Consider the following 19,190-nt stretch of genomic DNA (forward strand, 5'->3'; position numbering starts at 1 on the left):
ATTTAGCCCCTCGACTGCTGGACTATATTTGAATATAACGCATAATGATGGGATCCAGAGATGACTTTTGTTGTCGGGAACCCATGTACCAATACGTTCCACCGTCAGGGTTTGAAATGCTATATAGGGAGGCTGTTATAAAGACTCGACTTCCTTTCGGGACTTATTAGGCCTACTTCCCTCTATAGCATTTCAAACCCTACGGGTGGAACATCGGTAGGCCCTATGATGTTCCCTCACCCGCCAGTCACCTAATGACTGCCATTAATTAACACATACAATACTGTATATCTGCTGTGCTATACAAATTTGTCTTTTATATTCGATATACGCAGAGAGACGCACAATACACACATACCCAAAGTAACAAACACACAGACACACACACACACACACACACACACACACACACACACACACACACACATACACATAATTATGCCATATGGAGAACGTATGTTAACATTTTGACTAGGTGGAATTTAACTATGCAGAAATGATGCCGAACCTGGGATACCTTATGAAAAGTACGGTAACATAGAGTTGGATTTAATAATCCAATTATATCGGTAACAACAATGAAAGCCAAAAATATACAGGAGACCAGAACGTATACATGGTGTCAATAACATTTAATACAACAATGCTTTGCATTTCGTTTAATTGATTGCATGATGTATGAACGTGTATCCAATTATTAGTGAACGATTTTTATTCAAAGGTCCATGCAGGACATACCTTTGGGATGGGTGATTTCTTTTTTCAAACAAAGCTTCAAGATATCGCTTTTGATGCATAATTCTAGCTGTTACATCAGAAAACAACTTATAAGGTACTATGTAAAGTTTTCACAGTAAAGCTTAGAATATAGGTATAATATATAGACATCGGCCATCAGTATTTTTTTCAATTAACAATATAAACTTATAAAACGGTTTAGTCTTCGGTGCTTAGTATTCGGTGCTCGAATAGCGAATAGCGAATAGCGAATAACGAATGCCGAATGCTTCTATGTGAACGCAGCCTAAAACAAAGTGGTGAGGCGTCAGACTCGCATTCGTCGGTCGTGCGTCGCGTTGAAACATGTATAAATCCGCCCGGACGCACTAACGTTGTTAGAAGAGAAAAAGAAAGGCAATGCTGCATGATGCTGTACACCGTACCGTACTCGAGTACACTAACACGTGCCACTAGTACAGTATACTAGTGCTGGATGATGGGTGTATGCAGAGCCTCGAGGACATTTTGGTGTGCTGTGGTTGGTTGTAATCTCGAAATCTAAGTATTAAGGTGAGTGCCGAACAAGAAATGTTAAGTTAAAAGAAATAAATGTACTTCAAGCTTATACTTAACGGGACTTACAACCGAGATCTTAACCGTTAGATGTGCCTGGGCAGTGACAAAGTGTAAAATTTATTATACAAAGGTTAGAATAGAATTTCTTACCGAACGCGTAACACGTAATAATGTTGGAGTTAACTTATTGTCAATGCCAATGAAAACCCGTGTGAAAACGAATGGCAGTTACAATAGAGGTTGTATTAAAACGTATATAAGTCGAAACGTTAAACGTTTACTTTAACACTTAACTGGGTCACACAGGGGTCGGACATGATGCAAGAAAAGATGCATGTTTTTTTGTTGTTGTTGTTCTTTTTTTTTGTTTTTTTTTTTTACTAGCACTAGGCCTACACTAGCTAGACTATGCACCGTCACTTTTAGTGACAAATCATCCGGGGTGTTCACCATGTCACATCTCACTGACGCCCGACACTTCTAACGTACCATCTGGGGATAGTTTCAAGGAATTGCTGAAATTCAAGGGATTACTACTTCAAGGTTCAAGGTTAACTAAATTTAGTTAGTGGTTCTGCAGCTGGGCAATTCCACGGTAACTGACGTTACGCGTAAGGATTTTCATGAAATTGTTTATGTTGTAGTTTTGTGAATGAAAGCACCTGGGGCTTGTAATTAGCATTGATGAATGAGTTCATGAGAATGAAGAAATGGGTGGAAAGTTTTTCTCTCAAACTGCATTTCTTATCACATAGCAAGTGAAAATGTGTCGGTAACTGACGTTACGGAAAAAGGACATGGGAAATTATGGAGTAGATTTAAATGGAAATATCTCATGTCCCTGACTTCTAAACTTTATGTGCTTTATAATTATGGCAATATACCTAGGTTCTTGGGAACAGGTGTGCAAAATAATGTGCACTTTAGATATTTCCTTTTAGCACCATGCCAATTTCAATGAAGGCATGACAGTAACTGACGTTACGCTTACATTTGCCATAGGGTTTACACATGGAAAATCATGATTAGGAATAGTTTTGTGATATTTTATAATTCTGACCTTTCAGAGTGATTTGTTTGATATGGAATCATAGCTTGGTTCACCAATTACAAATACCCAAATGAAATGAAACATTAGTCCATTTTCTTTGTGTTTAATGAAAACTTAAAGGGAAACATGTCAGTAACTGACGTTACGTAACTGACGTTACACATACTTTTGCTATGGGGTTTACAAAGAACTAACTTATTTAACAGGTTATTATACTGCTGCAGTATACCAGTAACAATCTGAGGCATTTACTTAGCAACAAATTAAAACAAAATCTAAAGGCACAAATGGGGTGGGGCCCTTAGGGGGCAAGCTCCCCCCCCCCCCCATGCCATAGCACAGTTGAGCAAAAATAATGTAAATGCACCAGAGGATATTTCTTGACATTTGTCTTAAGATTGAAATTTTATTCAACAGTTATGATTACACAGAGCCATTTAGATTCAGAAGTTCCAAGTATCTAATATTGACATAACTAAGGGGTTTTTTTGGTTTTTTTTTTATGAACAGGAAAGTTTCTATCTAGAGTACCCCACCCATAATGCCCTGCAGTACTACACAAAACACAGATATTTTTGTGTGTGAAAAAAAAAACAACATATCTTTCAGGTCATGGGGAAAAACACATACAAATAAAAGTATTTAAGTGAAATCCACTGTGATATATTCTTTCTCCTTTTCTTTATTTTACTCCTTCTCCCTCAAGGCATTGTTAGGGCCACAAATAACAAAATGATCTCCATTATCAATAATGATTTATATGATTAGTGTTACACTTTTAATATTTTTTCTGTGAAGAAGAAGCATGCTTTTTTGGTCAAAGGGGCATTTGTTTATTCCTTGCTTGAAGGAATGGAATTGTTTTTCTTTTCCTTTTCACTGGTATATCAAGGCTTGCAAATACATCCCAGATACCAAGAAATAGGACTTTGCAGTGAAAGAATTTTAAGATCAATATAAACGAATCTTCCTGTTCATAATTATCATGTATTACACAAATGTCCCTGCATGAATGAAATAAAGTAATCAACAAATATGAACAGTTTTTTTATTTTACTCTAGAATCACCTCTCACTTTGAGCAACATTATTGTTAAACGTTGAGCAACATCAGTGTTAGTTTCAAACAGTAATGACAGTACATGCCTTATGTCAGGCCTGCTTACACTGTATGTACCATTTCAAGATGTGCCATATTAACTAAACCAAACATATAAGTGCAAGCGAAGAAATATATCTCTTCCTGCATTTGCATTGAGGTAGAAACTTCACTAAGCTTCCAGAAAAAAAAAGAAAAATGCTAGCAAAAGTAGTCATTAGTAAAGATTATGAAACTGTTGGTATACAGCTGTAAACAAGCTTTTTAATAGAAAAAGGTGGTTACCATGCAACCACATAATTGATTAGGCCTACAAATTTGGTAGCTTTATCGTCCTGTAGGACTGTGAATGTACTGTATAGTAATTTGAGTGCATTATATATTGCATGTGGTAAACCTAAACTTCCAGATGATTTAACCTTAAACTTGTGCTGAACCGAAAATCAAAAGCTCAAGCCCCCTCCACCAAAAAAAAATATAAATAAATAAATAAGATAAAATGAACCACAAAAAATGTATCCATGGACATACAGTGTACCATGGTGATGACATCATTCCCTATCAAAGGGATTGCTGCTCTTTGTTGATAACCTTTGACTTCCCAGGTGTATTGAATGGCCTAAAGTCAAAAAATTTGCCTAAGTTATAATTACTGTCATGGTAACTGACGTAAAATACTGGTATATGACGTTTCGGTAACTGACGTTACACATTTTGATGTGTTCATTTGACTCTCCAGTATGCCAAGTATCCTTATTTTCTGGTATTGAAAGGAAGGCATACGGGCATACATTAGAAATCCTAAGTTACATCATACAGCTCACTTTCTTTGATGAATAAAGTTAAAAATTCCTTGTTTTTGGTAACTGACGTTACATCCATCATTGTCAAACTAATTAAAAGTTTTTATGAAATTCTTTAACGCAACCAGCTTTTTCTTTCTATCATGTGGTAAAAGACATGTCTGGTAACTGCATACATATAAAAGATTGTTGTTTAGAGTACTAGTAAAGTGGATATACAGAGGGTAAATTATGTGACAATACACTCTTTCTCACCATTGAGTTATAGGCATATTTTGGCAGCCATTTTGAAAATCAAAATGGCCGCTTTTATTGAAAAAAATTCTGATTCTTAAAACTTCAACTCAAGTATTGTCTGAAAATGTATGGTGTTTGAAACAAATATCATTTTGAATTTTCGGCATCTGTGTCCTACATACCGTGGAATTGCCCAGCTATATTGTGCTAACATTATACATTGCTTCTTGAATATAGAGTAGACCTACTTAGGACTCTAACATTAGGAGTTTAATGTTATTCTCGAAACTATTCCCATTCATTGCACTATGCTATGGTATGTATGCTAGCCCTACTACACCTTCTTTTAAACTGACTGCGTATAATTCGCGTACTGAACACTTAGTACGTACTTCTCTGCGCGCAAAGCAATTATAAAAATGGATTGGATTCGAATGTAGATGAGGATGATGTGGGAAGACGCGATAATTCACTGTTCATTAATGGTTTTAATCAAGGACAAAATTTTGAATGAATATTTTCCCCGAAGTGGAAATTACAGAATACCGGCTAAATTAGCATAATAGTGCATATAAGAGGCGCCGGAGGTGGGGCCTTCAGCCCCGCCTCCGGCGTCTCTCCCTTAGTCTCCCGTCGTCTGGGGCCCCAAAAAAGCCCGGGAACTGAATCGTAACGAGAGCACAATGTTATGTCTGTGGAAGTTTCTAAAAGGCTTCTAAAAAGCTTCGTACAACACGGTGTTCAATACAACTCGGTTTGTGTGCATTGTCAATGGAAAAACAGCGGTTGATCTTGATAACTAGATTTACCACGGGGAGCTCAAACAAGGCCACACAAGTTTGTTGGCGATATTTTTGCACTGAAACTTTGAATCGAAAAGGGAACAACGGCATTTGATAGAGCTGGATTTTCTCAATGACGTAGGTCAAGTTTTTTACGTGAATTTTAGTGTTCAATATTCTTATCAAGCAAATAAATATTAGGTGGTCGATGAGTAGTAGGTCCAACCCTACATGGTCACGTGGGGAGGGGGGGGGGGTGAGACGTGAGCTAACATTTGATAGTGCAGAAAATTGGTACCTAACCTGCAGTGAAAAACCACACATTTTGATGAAATTTTGATCTTCATTAAATACGTTATTCTCCATAGATGCTTGCTCGAGTATACATTGTACTTTGGATTCATCCTCAATTATATAAGTTTGAAACATGAACATGCCTCTATTGAAATTAAAATTAAAGGACAAGTTCACTTTCATATACATGTGGACCGAGTGAATGTGAAAATATCGGTAGAACAAATCACTGAAAGTTTGGGGGAAATTGGACAATGTCTTCAAAAGCTATTAATTTTTAAAGTATCTGCGTGGTTACTGCTGGATGAGAAGACTGTACTAACTGTTACAACCTACATGTATAATGTATGATGTCATAATGCGTACAACGATATAAAGAAAATAAAAAGAGAATTTCACATAATTAAACTTTTTGAAAAAAGTTTACGTGTCCTCAGTTTGTCACAGACACGATGTTAAGGGTAATTATTCTACTTGCCCTGTGAAAGAGGGAAGTCAAAAGATCTTTTATTTAGTGAGGAAAGTGAAAATACGTTGAATTTTCTTTATATCGTTATACTGATGTGACATCACGAGCTATAGTAGTCTTCTCATCCAGCCTTCAGTGAGCAGAAACTTCAAAAGTGTATATAGAATGGATCGTCTGATTTTCCTCTAACTTTCACTGATATGTTTTATTGGTATTTCTGTATTCACTGAGCACATGTCTGTGAAGGTGAACTTGCCCTTTTTTACCATTGAAATTAAAGTAATGAGCACTTGAGTTCTGTTTCATATTTAAGTGAAAGGCAATTACTCTCAATACACCTAGGGCAATTCCACGGTAGGCCTATTATGTAGGACACAGATGTTGAAAATTGAAAATGATATTTCTTTCAAACACCATACATTTTCAGACAATACTTGAGTTGAAGTTTTAAGAATTATTATGTTTTTCAATAAAATTGGTCATTTTCTTTTTGAAAATCAGTATCGTAGCTGGTGAAATGTATGCTTATCAAGGTACAGTGTATGATAGCATTATGAGTAATTACGGACGGAAAAAAAAAATCTATTCGACGACAATACTGAGAGCGATGTTATTGTCTGTAACTTGGTACAGGATCTTCGCTGGTAGTGCAATGTTTGTGTCGAACTCGATGTTTGCAGGAATGGTGAGCATTGTCCCACTCTGCAGAATCGCGTGTATTGGGTAACTGGAAGAAAAAATAGAAATATAAAGGTGTCATAAGTTCTTCACATTTAATATGTTAAAATGGTGAAAGACAGAAAAATGAATGCACGCGTAGATATTAATACAGGGCCCCGTTGCTAGAAACTTTGCGTTTGAATGCAACTTGCAACTGATTGTCACTGGCCAATCAAAATCATTATTGCATGCATGTCTTCTTAATAGGGCAGACTCTGAGCCAATCAGAATGGTTGTTTCAAAATTAGCAATTATTTGCAATTGATTGCAACTTTCTTGCATCGCGGCACTGGTGTAGTTTTCATGAAAATTAGTTCATTTATTAGATTATTGGCAATTAAGATAACTGTACCAAGTCTGCGGAATTAAGACATCATGCACAGTAACATACATGCCAAAATATTCACATGCTTATATTTTTGTGGTAGTTTCTGGTTGTGCGAAAATTTCCACTTTTACAGTACATGTATGAATTTGGAGTTTTAGAGAACTGTATAGAAAAAAAGATACTACTTCTCATAGTGACATATCCTTGCTGGAGTGAGAAGACCTTGTACGTGAAATTTTGGTGAAAATGCCTGATTTGTGGTGAAATAATTGCTTAAATGAAGTTCTGTTGAAATCTGAACTGTGTTTTTATCAAAAAAATGACACCACCACAGCATGTGAAAGAAATGGCTATCCCATTCGCTATAGTGCTTCAGCTGGCATGCTTTTATGGCTGTCATGAACGTTTGACATTTTATACGACGTCTTCTTACTCCAGTGATGATATGTAACTATAAGAGAGATTATGTTGTATTCCAATCCTATGTAATTGATTCCCCTCACCACACTGCCCCCATTGTTTTACCTGAGAAGTGGATTGCTGTAAAAGAGTAATGATACAAGACATACAATTTCAACACTTTCTAAAAAAAAATACATTAAAAAAAATCAATGCTGTAGCTATACTTCTTTCGCACATGCAATTGCTCAAATTTATTTAGTTAGGTATGAGAAAAAATTTTCTTTTACATTTTTTTTTCATGATGTGATGTAAAGTGTTACTTAGTTTTTATTGTAAATATTATTGATCTAAGACTGTAGACATTTCTTCTTACCCATCGTCATCATCGAGGCCAATTATCACCCCTCGCATTTCTTTCGATGGTGGTGATGTGGTCTGGAATAAAACATGAAAATGACATTTTTCAATATTGATATATTGATTTAAGTAGGTTGAGAGTCATAGAATTTGTAATTATTGACATGAGTAAAAATGTTTGCAAAATTGTGACCCACTACAACAAAAGGATCTGACATTCGGGGGAGGACAATTTTCTGAAATTAACATTCGACATAACTCCCTTACTCTTCTACTTTAATATCATATACATGTATAACGCAACTCATAAAAGTACTCGGTTGCGGAGATATCAATGACTTTATTAGTGGATGTCAAGTGGTTGAGGAAATCAGAATTTCTAGAAAAACGCCTTCAAAGTTTTCCTTCTGACACTATCATGATCGATGGGAGGTGAGACACTTTTCACTGCTTGACAATAGAAGGTAGTGCTCCTAGTGACCTCCGCAATGTTCATTCAATCTTAGCGCAAGCGATCTATTGTAGTGTGACTAACGAGTATTGAGGGTGCCACATACTGACTAATAAGATCACTCCCTTGTAGTAGGGCAGTGTAGCTGTGGCACTACAGTTTGTAAATCAAAATCTTCGGACACATTTCTGTTATGTTGAAAGTCAAAACGCTAAGGCCCAGAAAGATGCTGATTTCTTGCCTTTCCTTTCATCATTTACAGGTAGCTTTGAAATTTTGGCAGATAGTAGACGAAACATTACACTACAACATTATGCCAAACTGTAACGTTACTAACGATGCTTTTGGTGGTTTAGCTGATAAATCATCAGTCAAACTGCTAAGAAATATTTGCGTGAACATTTGTCATGATGTAATAATTGAAATTAATGTAACATTTTGTTTGAATTAAGTTTAATTTTTGCACACTTTTTGCTACAAGACAGTGATTTTTGGTTATGTCATTTCTTTTGTAATGTCACAAACCAGCTGTTTTAGTTGCCATAGCAATTGTAATATTCATCGGATTGTAAATTCATTTTTTTCTATATCATAAACCTGGGAAGGACAAACATGTTTTTAACATGATTTTAACTGAAAATGAACAAATGGTGATTTGTGACTCTGCACCTCAAAACAAACAAAAAGTCGCCAGACATGAATTTTTAGTTAAGACCATATTCTGAAAGAGCAGACTTTAAGCTTTAAAATGATGTACAACTGAAATCAAATGGACTCTCCTAACCTATCTAAATATTGGAAAGAAAGCAAAAACTCAGGAAAAGTGTGAACTCAGAAAGGAGGCTCTGAAGTACAAAGTCTATTTAAGCGCTTAATCTTTACCAAACCGTGCTGGCTTTGCGGTGAATGGGACAAAAAACAGGAAGTAAACCACCAGAGTAACAATAATGAAGGGATTATCAGATTTCTAAAAACTGAAATTAAGCATGCTTCATTAACACATTCTGTCCATAATCAATGCCAACTTTCAAAGCAGTAGCACTATCCTTTTAAAAGTTATGAGAGTTGAAAGTGAAGAGTGTGGACAAGGTTTTTCAGAAATGAAAAAGGCATTCTAAAGACACACCTAATCACCCAATTCTACCAAAAATGTTTGAGATAAACTGCTAAAAAAACACACTTTCCTGCCCGTTTTATGATACCAAATTTTAGCATAATGTAAAAGAAGACCCGCTCTTTCAGAAAATATGAAAAAGTCAAGTTCGGCTAGGTTGACCCATTTCACTTATTTTCAGTCCTCATGCGAAATCAGTGTGTGCGACTTTATGTTCGTTTTGAGGTGCACTGTCACATTTAGTTGTGAAAATAATGTCTAAATTTGTTTAAAGGACAAGTTCACCTTCATAAACATAAGGATTGAGAGAATGCAACAATATCAGTAGAACACATCAATGAAAGTTTGAGGAAAATTGGATAATCGATGCAAAAGTTATGAATTTTTAAAATTTTTGTGTTGGAACCGCTGGATGAGGAGACTACTACAGCTTGTGAGTCATATGCGTACAACAGTATAAAGAAAATTTAAAAGAAAATTCAACATATTTTCACTTTTTTCGCATAATAAAAGAGCACTTGACCTGCCTCTTTCAAAAGGCAGGGGGAATAACATTACCCATAATATTTGTTGGTAACGAGTCAGGGGAATGTGTACTTTTTTCAAAAGATTGAATTTTGTGAAATTCTCTTTATATTTTCATTATATTGTTGTACGCATGTGACATCTAAGTTATTCATACACTGCAGTAGTCTTCTCATCCAGCGGTTACTGCACAAAAACTTCAAAAATTCATAACTTTTGAACGAATTGTCCGATTTTCCTCAAACTTTCACTGATGTGTTCTACTAATATTGCTACATTCTCTCAATCCTTATGTTTATGAAGGTGAACTTGTCCTTTAAATGTAACATTACTAACTGCAGAATTGTCCAGAAACATATATGCTCTGTACAATTTCATGGTTTGTTGGCATGAGATGTAATGTTAAAACTAGAGGTGGGCTATAGAGGGTGACATTTTCAGAACATGCTCCTCACATCTTACAAATAGTTTGATGACTTTATGCCTACTGACACGAATTTTGACAAAAAGAATGAAAAAATGTGAAATCCAGGGTGCCCCAGCTGAAATCGTTAAAAATGCAAGATGACTGCTGTTTTGGCTTAAAAAAGACATTTTTGGCTAATATAACTCGGCTATTTTTTTGTCTATTGTGATGGTTTTGATGTCTGACCCTATGTTTTAGGCGTCAAGGAAATGGAATATAATGATAATTTTAGTGTAAAACGAGATCTTCTACATGATACTAATCTTTTTTCCATATTTAGGGTTAAATTTTCAAACTAAGGTGTGATGAGCATGTTCTGAAAATGTGACCAAAGACTGACCCTCTATAGCCCACCTCTATTAAAACCTCTTTTTTTTAAATATTCACAAATACTATAATTTCTGTATAATGTTAAAAAATCTTTTAATAGATTTTGTTTAGCACATACTTCAACAACAGTTGATGACGTCGAGTTAATTTGGTTGCCAGCTTTTGTGAGGCATGTGATCTTAATGCACGATCCTATTGTTGCTTCTTGAGATTGCACAGCAGCATGATCCCAGAGGACAATGTTCACGCTGTCATTGACATTTGACAGTTCAAGTCGTCGTCTGGTATACCGCTCCGTCTGAACGCAGTCGTTCATCTGTATGACAAATAATTCAGTGAAATTACATGTCAGAATAAAGGGGACTTCTTGTCATAGAAATTTGTGGTTTGTAATATACAATGAATAATTTAGATCATTTTTATAACTCAGAATTTACATACATAGCACATTGATGGTAATGAAGTATGGTATTCACAAAACTTGGTATTTCTTATTGAGTTCCGTTGGCAGGAATTCAAGTACAATGTACTGTAGGTGCTATTATGATTGGCAAGCTTTGTGGTGGTTAAAGGATCAATGGTCTTTCATACATATATATTGTACATGTGAATCAAGTAAATTTACAAAAACTTTAGTATAATAGATGAGAGAATTGTCAGAAAATGAGACAACATTGTTCAAAGTTATAAAATTCCAAAGTTGTACACAGTCACTGGTACATTTGTAGATGAGAAAACAAATATAAATAATATAAAATGAAGTCATATACCTAAAATTATAAAAGAACAAATATTAACAGGATTTTGGAAAAAACAATTTGTGAAAGAGTGCTTATTTCCTTGACTTAAAACATCTATGCTTGTTATCTGTCTGTTTATATAATTGTGTGGAGAGAGTTTATAGCAATTCTTAATTGGAGTGATTGCTTCTTCATTCAACTTGTTTTGTTACAATTTGTCTATGATTTAAACCATAATTTGAATTGTATCACCTTTGTGAATTTTGGTCACTGTGTACAATGTATATTTTTAAAAGATTTTTGTTACTTTTGACTGAATTAATGAACACTTTTCCTTTTTTTTTTTTGTTGGGGGGGGGGGGGGGAACTTGGTGCAATGTACCTGTGAAATTTTCCCCTGAAGGGAGAATCTTGATAGGCTGTCACTTTTTCTGCCTTTCGCGTCGGCGATGGTGATGACATTTGGCTTGAGGAAAGCGTTGACCATTTCTTCATCGACTTCAAATTTCTCCGTTTTTGTGATGATCTGTATAAATTGAAATGGATGAATTAATTTCATTAAAATGAACTCAATGCTCATTGTTTTCAGGTGGAAAGCTCAGTAATGCACAGTTTTTAGAAAGCTGGTTGGGAGCTTTCACTACACGTTGAGAAGACTGACACTGTGGGGAAGCAATCAGGTGTGATAATCAAGACAGTTGGACACCTGTCTTTATCATGGATGTACAAAACGATTTCCCTGTATTAAAGAAGTATTGCTTTCCTATGTGGATGAAGTCGGGGCTATACAAGATCGCTGATTTGGTGAGTGGCAAGGTGCTTCCAATTTTTTCCATTATGAGAACTAAATTGGTCAATTCAATTGTGACTTATGGGACAAAGTGACAATTTTTGGCAATTTCAAACGAGTATTTTGAGAAAATAGTTGCATCAAATGCATTTTTCTCAGTTCATGGTTAGATCCATCATATCACAGTTTATTGAAACACCATACTTAGTTTGAAAAGTATCATTGCATTACGTACAGCAATGAAAAATTGCTGTCGTGACTTATGGGACATTTGAGGACCACCGTTTTTCACATGGGAAAGTAAGTTCTGAAATATTCTTACATACACAGTCTCTGGAAAGATATTTTCTTTCCTGAATGTAGCAAAGGGTTGGTGATTACCCTAAGCGAAGTGGTATGAATATCTACTCATTGGTACAGTAGCAGGATAGGGAAAAGCAGTGTGACTGATGGGACACAAAAACGTGACTTATGGGACGCTATCAACTACCACATTTTGAGATTGAGAGAATAATATTTACTGATGCCAGAACAAGTTCTAGAACATCATAAAACCAATGTATGACCAAAGAACATTCAGAAAATAAGCCATCTGAGAATTACACAAGCTGTATTATGGTCATAATAGTGTATCAGAAATGACAGTATAAATTCTGCAAAAATTCGCAATTTTCATGAAAAATGAAGGTGTTTTGGACATACATAACTCCACTCCACGTTCCCTGATGTTCACAAATGAGGTATCAAAATATCTGTTGTGAAAGGCTGCTTTCAGTAAACAATACCAGATCATCTAATTATGCTTCATTAATCATCTATACTCGATAGTTTGATTTTCATAAAATGCACCCTATCTGTGGAATTGACCAATTGTCACTCGGAAATAAAATGGAATGTCCCTGATATCAATGTATAATATATATTTTCGTGCTAAAAAGTCTCATGGTTTCATACAAAATTGTAAGTATAATGCTGAGGGACTATTGATGGGTCTGATGCAGCGTAAATTGAACAAACGTTGAAGAGGAAGGACATAACATTTCTTTAAAAGGAAAAGAGAGCAGAGTGAAATGAACAGGATGATTTTTGTGAGGAAAGATCAAGAATTTAAGAGAAGAACCATACACAATGTGATAGAAGTTATTATTTGATATCCACTGAATGTGACACCTTTGATATTTCTGAATGCTAAAGGCTTTATTACTATAGATTACCAAGTCAATAGTCTGACCTTTTATTGAACATGTCCCGTTTTCATCCTCAAGTCCTTTATCTTTAAAGGGATGGTACAGTATATATTGGTGGAAATGAGAATTGCGCTTATAACTTTTTGCGAATACCAAGAAAGCACTTATGAAATAGTACATAGCATACCATTTTAAGAGGAGTTCAAAGTTTATTTGATGAAAATTGGGTTTGGAATGACTGAAACATCAAAAAACAAAGTAATACAAAGTGATCGTAATAAAGTTAGTTGTTTTGGATATCTCAGCCATTTCAAAAACAATTTTCATCAAATAAATGTTGAATTCCTCATAGAATTGCATGCTCTTTCATATTTTATGAGAGGTTTCTCATTATCTCACCAAAAATGTTAGAAACCTGAAATAAGGTCTCAAACAAAACTATACAATAGCTTTGGTAGTAAGTATGACTGTGACCTTCTTTCATCTGTTTCCTAGATCTTTACGCCACAGAGACATGGGCAGTTCTAGTGTTACGGACATTACATTTCAGACAAAATTTGCAACTTCAAAAGGTCATTAACATAAAATGTTTTCATTCTGAACTCATACAATGGAATCATTCACATATGAGGCTAAACGAAGAACAGTGAAAATTTCAGTGCATTTCACGACATTATATGGCACTTACTGCATAAAATGTTGGCCGTTACGCACATTACATTTTTTGGACACGAGTTTTTGCATGTCTATACAATCATTGAAAAGTCTGTGACATAATTAGACCAATGTTGGAATAAATTGAAAGGTAAAGAAATGTTTAAAGAAAATAAAATCAAATTTATTGAAATAGATGGCACATGTACCTCCTAGAGCTATAATTGTGGCATTACAGACATTACATTCTAAGCATTATAGATATTACATATTTGTCGACTTTCATTAAGTGGGAAGAGTCACATGCAAGTATTAATATTTTTTATCATTTTCTTTTGGATGGTAATTGATACACATTTGACAATGTTGCCATAGCGCTTTCATGAGATTGTATATTTCAGGAGTTGCCAATTTGAGAACTATTTGTTTAGTATGGAGCTCTACTTTAACAATTTGTTGACTTTTCTATCATATTGGAATTTAAGCAACTTATTTAATGCCTGGAATACAGTTTGTGATCTATAAATAACATATAGATCAGCCTTTTAACTTTCTATTATGATATTCAAACTTTTAATTGCTCAAAATGTAATTTCAAACAAATGTTACAGACATTACACTTTTTATTGACATCTACGTACATGTAGCAATCACTGAGCATAACTGTGCACGAATAAACAACTTTTATTTTAATCAAAACTAATGCATAATCAAAATAAAATGAAATAATGGTTCAAAAAATGCTCCATTTTAGACTATGAATGTTTACATGGATGTAGTTTTCCTTTCTTTTATTCCCCTACAGTTTGTTGAAGTACAACAGTCTTTTCCCAGGTCAGAAAAGTCTGTTTTGGAGAATATTGTTTATTCTGTTTCCAAATCACCTTGGCAGCTAGAAAGGTGTTCTTGACCAATTGTTTGAGAGGGTCTGATACTATGATTCCATCCTGCTCTAAAAATGACTCTCCTTCACTACACTCAAAGAAATTTTCATGGATCCTTGTCTTTTTAGAAATCGTCATTACAGAAAGTCCAACCTCAGTTATCCACCAATCACTTTTCTGGATTGCTGTATTATTCAGATATGGTCTGGCACATATTTTCTTTGCATAATTCAGTGCAAAATATGAGTACAATTGTGTAACACTCTTTTATTCTTTACAAAGTAATTGTGATTCAGGACAGCGTTAATCGCTATGGTACATTATATTTCTACCAACCAAAATACTGTTGCTAAAAGGAATAATGAGGAAGTGTACTTCATTTACATAATCACATTCTGTTTAATTTCCACATTATTGAAAAGTGAAACATGAAATTTTCATTTATGTAAACTATAATATTAAATAGCGGTAGTCAATTAATAATATCAAACACAATTTGATTACAAGTGTCATGCGTGAGCATATAGTCAAGGCGCTAATTCGTGTAAGGGGCTTAACCCTAACTAGCCCGGGGGAGCCTCTGAGGCCCCCCTCGACGTTCCGTGCAATGTATCGCAATCGCAAAAAGCTATCGCTGCGACGTTTCATGACTTTTTTCTTTCGAGTCTCCCGCATCTTTTGACACCAAATATGCGACGCCCAGGCACGCAGTTCCGAAGTTACGTATAAATATGTACATGCATGTCGGACCAAAAATTGCTCAAAAACGTCAATTCGTGTACAATTTCAATGCAAACTGTGCTTACTGGCAAATTTCATAAAAGCATGATTATTTTGGTGTTTTATTGATTAAAATCAATGAATAACGTATTTTCTTGTTCGCAGCGACGTCGCGGACAAATTTCATCGAAAAAACAATGAAAAACATAAAGTTGAAAAAACAAGGAAATACATTGAAAAAACAATAAAATACTTAAGAATTGTTTCTGAAATCATATTTTCTTTTATTACATTTGCTAAGGTCACTAAAAAGAATATTTACACAAAAAATGTGCCTGTTTTGAGCTTTTTTTGTGCTTTATACCAAATAGTCTGATTTTACGCATCATCATGCATAAATTAGCATAATTTAGCATAAATGATGATTTTTTGAAAAATTAACTTCATGGTATTATAGATTACATCATAGGCAATGTATGTGCCAATTTTCGTTGCGATCGCGCAGTCAATGGCCGAGATCTGGAGGGGGGGCCTGGGAGGCCCCCCCCCCCCCCCAACTCTATCAACTACCTAAATAGTTCAGCCTAGTTAGGGTTAATTAAGGAGTTCGTTCAACCCACCCTGCAGAAAAGGTTCGACCAGACAGGGTGAAAGATGGGTTCCAAATTGTGGTGTCAGTACAATTTTACTGGCCACTTTTCATCATGATTTGTTGGAACAAACGTAAAAGAGTCTGTGCACGCCAAGACTATTACATGTACATGTACCACTAGCACTGCTACAGGCGCCAGTGCCAGTGCTGCGTGTAGTAGTCTTAGCGCACACATACTTTTTCTTCGAAAAACAAGAGTTTTGCCTGCAAAGTAACTTTTCACGCCAAGCTGTGGTCGGTGTAGTGTATAGTTTCTAGCTGTTTTTATTTCGTCTTCATATCTCCGAGTTCAAGCAAGCCGAGTGAGAGCACATACCTGGTGTTTGCGACGACCGAATCGCAATCACTAGGTATGTGCCCTCACTCGGCTTAGCGCAATACAGCGGGCTTCTGCATAATACACAAGCTGCAACTCAGAGATAAAGATGAAATGAAAACGGCTAGTTATTACGACTAGGGTCGGTAAAGCTTGTCGCTATTGGGGCACTGAAAACAACAAACTCACAGTTTTTGCATTTATTTTAAGAAGAATATCAAAACTGCATAAAACTATATATGTAGATGTTGCTAGAGATGTCGGCCAAAAAGTGGGATTGATTGTAAATTATAATATTGTGCATGGTTACCATGGTAACTGGATGCCTAAACGTGATTCGTAACCCCTAAAATGCCTCCTACTGCTGCAAACTTTGGATTTCTTTTTCATCTTATAGATACAATTTAAAAAGAAATATACAGCACTTTTTTATTGAGTATAATAAAAGAAGGTTTTTTTTCCTGTTGCCATGGCAACGAGTATTATCCAATCAGGATTCAGCTGTCAATAACTAAAGCCCATAATTTCAAAAAGCTCAATAAGCATGCCATTCCTTCTGCATAAGTGTACGACATTATACGTGAAGGATATTTTGAAGCATTCTCAAGTTACAGCAAAACTTGTAAGCAAAGGCATAATAAACGGTTATTGAAAGAAAGATATAATTTTCAAATTGTAAAATGCATGGAAAAAGTTGCATCTGTTTTACTTTCAAAACAAATTTGACTTCAAAGTATAGGCAAATGTATATAGTTTTTAACAATGTATGGACACAAATTTCCCTTAAAAATATAGGTTAATACAGAGAGCAAAGCCAATATTCTATTGTTAGCTTTTTGGAGTATTTACAGACTTATGGTTATTCAAAACAATCGTGGAAAAGAGCAAAGGAAATTGATTGTTTATGTTCTTAAAGGAAGTTTTAAAAAAATGCCAATAAATTCCTTTCTAAAGAAGGAATATACACGTGTGCTGAATTATCCATCAAAGAATTGAGCATACTCTTGTGTTCGTTAGCTATTGTAAAATAAAATATAGAATAAAATGAAAAATCATGATATGTAAACTTGTATCAAAACGTGCGGTAATGAATTAAGGCTAAGGAGAGAATGAGGGAAAAATCTTGGGTGTCTTTTCTCTTTTATCCAGGCTAATTTACAGTGTAGAGGTAGGTACTTTAAAATCAGATCTACGATGGGTGATGTGCACGAAAGGGAAGAGAAACAAACCTGTCTAAATTCCAGATATTTAAGGGGGGGGGGGGGTACCAATCACCTGTAGGCATCCGGTTACCATGGTAACAATGCACAATATTAGACTTTACAATGTATCCCATCGTATTGCTGACATCTCTAGCAACATGCACATAATAATTATATAGTTTGAAGGCGTTTTGATGAATTCTTCGTGAAATGAATGCAAAAACTGTGATAATTTTGTCATTTTCGATGCCCCAATAGCGATAAGCGTTACCGACCCTACTCTTAATTTCTAGTCGTTTTTATTTCGTCTTCATTTCTCTCAGTTGCAGCTTATGTATTGTGCGGAAGCCCATTGTATTGCGCTAAGCTGAGTGAAGGCGCATACCCAATGATTGCCCCCAAAATTGGTTTGGGCGTCACGATCACTAGGTATGCGCTCTCACTCGGCTTGGCTCAACTCGGAGAAATAAAGACGAAATAAAAACGTCTGGAAACTACACTACACCGACCTCAGCTTAGCGTGAAAAGTTAGTTTGCAGGCAAAAACCCATGTTTGTCGCAGACAAAGTTTGTGTGTGCTAAGACTACTACACACACCACTGGCATTGGCGCCTGTAGCAGTGCTAGTGGTACACGTACGTGTAGTAGTCTTGGCGTACGGAGACTCTCTCTCGAAGAATGTGGTCTTGTCGCAACTAAAGTGGCTTGTAAAATTTTATTTGACCACAATTTGGAATGACGTACTACCTAGGGGTGTTCCACAGGGTCCAACTGACCACCCCATGCAGTCAGACCTTTTCTGCGGGGTGGGTTGAACGAAGTCATTTTTTTATTTATTTATTTATTTATTTATTTATTTATTTTTTATTTTTTTTGGTTTTTTTTTTTTTTTTTTTTTTTGGGGGGGGGGGGGTCCCTGCGCCTGGACTAATAGATGTATCTGCCTTAGTTATCCAGCAATATCATTTTGTCCAGATATCGCTACTGTTCGAACGACATGGTTTCATGATATTATTGAGGTTGGACTGTATTTCCTTAAAGATAACAAAGTTTTGGTACTTCAAAAGTTTCCCTGAATTTCATTGTCCTAGTTTGTGTTTAAGTACCTTTGATATAACTAACACTGTAAGACTTGCTCGCCCCAAAGTGCTTTCATGTCGTAGTGATCATGCAATTAAAGGACAAGTTCACCTTTATATACAGTTGTACATGTGGATTGAGTGAAGGCAACAATATCAGAACACATCGGTGAATGTTTGGGGAAAATCGGACACTCCGTTGAAAAGTTATGAATTTTTTAAGTATGTGCGCAATCACTGCTG

General features: G+C 35.5%; 1 long non-coding RNA gene across 1 annotated transcript in view; it reads left to right on the plus strand.

Annotated features, from left to right (window-relative positions):
• Nucleotides 1–1,167: 1,167 nt before the first annotated feature.
• The window catches only part of LOC139713971 (uncharacterized), a 30,264-nt gene continuing 12,241 nt past the window's right edge, over nt 1,168–19,190 (plus strand). The window contains exons 1-2 of the long non-coding RNA XR_011709662.1: nt 1,168–1,290; nt 12,053–12,267. This is a non-coding gene — a long non-coding RNA (uncharacterized lncRNA). The remainder of the gene's footprint in view (nt 1,291–12,052; nt 12,268–19,190) is intronic.

The sequence above is a fragment of the Diadema antillarum genome, unplaced genomic scaffold (assembly GCF_040938485.1).
Source record: "Diadema antillarum isolate AM-2024a unplaced genomic scaffold, OU_Dant_1.0 seq00002114_RagTag, whole genome shotgun sequence".
NCBI lineage: Eukaryota > Metazoa > Echinodermata > Echinoidea > Diadematoida > Diadematidae > Diadema > Diadema antillarum.